The 2,181-nt window shown below is 37.7% G+C and overlaps 1 non-coding gene across 1 annotated transcript; it reads right to left on the minus strand.

The window, feature by feature from the left end:
- Nucleotides 1-411: 411 nt before the first annotated feature.
- On the minus strand, nucleotides 412-510 carry LOC125822751 (U6 spliceosomal RNA). Its single transcript, XR_007442661.1, has one exon. It is a non-coding gene; the product is annotated as a U6 spliceosomal RNA (small nuclear RNA).
- Between the last annotated feature and the right edge of the window lie 1,671 nt (nucleotides 511-2,181).

The raw sequence follows: 2,181 nt of genomic DNA on the forward strand, positions 1-2,181 counted from the left end.
ATAGAATACCAAGAACTATGGGCTTTTGGTAAAATTTGTTTTGTTAAGTCATCAACATTCAGATGATATAAACGACCTTGATACCTTAGGACACCATCTCCTCTTTGGAAAACAATCTCAACGGACTTCTTTAGCACCGCCTCTTTCAATTTTACTAAGGTTGGATCAAGACATTGGTTTGCTTTAATATCTGCCACAAAAGATGATTCGAAACCATCATGGATGAATACACCACCCTTGATGGAATCCACTAGTTGAACTCCAAATCGGGCCAACATATGAACATCTTGAACTAAATCTTTTCTCTCATCATCAACATGTGCAACAATACTCATAGATAACTGGCTAAGGGCATCCGCCACCATATTGGCTTTACCGGGGTGATAGAGAACACTCACATCATAGTCTTTCAATAACTCCATTTCTCGATTTGTGTCTATCATCCTTGCATAGAGGCCATGCTAATCTTCTCTGTATCATTCTAATTTTATCGGATGTCCCTGAAATGACAATCTTTCAATAACTCCAGCCACCTCCTTCGGCAAATATTTCGATCTTATTGGGTAAACATATGTTGCAAACTTTTATGGTCGGTGAAAACATGAAGATGGACCACATCAAATAATGCCTCCAAATGTTTAAGGCAAATACCACCACTGCTAATTCAAGGTCGTGGCAGGATAGTTATTCTCATGAACCTTTAGTTGCCTTGAAGAATAGGCAAACACCTTGCCATTTTGCATAAGCACACATCACACCCCAACTCTAGAGGCGTCACAATAAACAACAAAACCATCTATGCCTTCCTATAAAGTTAACACCGGAGTAGAAGTAAGTCTATCTTTCAATTCATGGAAACTTTTCTCACAAGTATCCGACCATTTAAACTAGTCCTTCTTTTGAGTCAAGGCCATTAATGGAGAGGCAATCGTACAAAAACCCCTCAATAAATTTTCTATAATAACCGGCCAAACCCAAGAAGCTTCTAATATCTGTTGGTGATAGAGGTCTAGGCCAACTCTTGACCGCATCCGTCTTCTTTGGATATACCTCAATACCCTTGCTCGAAACTATATGTCCTAGAAAAGCTATGGACCTTAACCAAAATTTACATTTTCTAAACACTGCATAAAGTTTTTGGTCCTTGAGAATTTGCAATACAATCCTCATATGATTAATATGATCATTCTCACTTCTCGAACAGATCAAAATATCATATATGAACACAATTACGAACATGTCAAGGAACTTTCTATACACTGTATTCATCAAATCCATGAATGACACCAAAGAATTAGTCAAACCAAATGACGTAACCAAAAACTGATAATGACCATATCGGGTTCTAAAAGTTGTTTTTTGAAATATCTTTCTCTATCACCCTCAATTGGTGATAACCCGACCTGAGATCAATTTTAGAGAAATAACTTGCCCCTTGAAGTTGAACATATAAATCATCTATTCTTGGAAGAGGATACTTGTTCTTAATTGTCACATTGTTCAACTGTTGATAATCAATATACAGAAGGAGTGAACCATCCTTCTTCGTAACAAACAATACCCGAGCACCCCATGGAAGAGATACTAGGTCGAACGAAACCCTTATCCAACAAATCCCTCAATTGATCCTTCAACTCCTTAAGTTCCACCGGAACATTCTATAAGGCGGAATACAAATTAGTTGTGTATCCGGGAGAAGGTTAATTCCAAAGTCTATTTCCCTTTCAGGAGGAACACATGGCATATCATCGGGGAATACTTTTGGAAACTCTTTTATCATTGGGAGTGACACAAGACTAGGGTTTTCGGACTGTGCATCCCTCACCCTCACTATATGGTAGATATAACCCTTCGAGATCGTCTTCCTAGCTTTAAGGTAAGAAACAAATTGACCTCCAGGCATATAATTTCCCCCAGCCACTCAAGGATAGACTCATTTGGAAAGTGAAACTTAACCACTCTAGTTCTACAATTAATAGAGGCGTAAGAATAATGCAACCAATCCATGCCCAAAATAACATTGAAATCTATCATATAATGTTCCATCCAAATTTATTATAGTTACTCTATGAGATAAGGAAATGGGAAATCTCCTATAGACTCTCTTAGACACCACAAAATCACCCATAGGGGTAGAAACAGAAAAAGGTTCTTATAATACATCAAGAAGAATATCAAATC

Source organism: Solanum verrucosum, unplaced genomic scaffold, assembly GCF_900185275.1.
Source record: "Solanum verrucosum unplaced genomic scaffold, falcon-dt-bn FXZP01000302.1, whole genome shotgun sequence".
Lineage (NCBI taxonomy): Eukaryota > Viridiplantae > Streptophyta > Magnoliopsida > Solanales > Solanaceae > Solanum > Solanum verrucosum.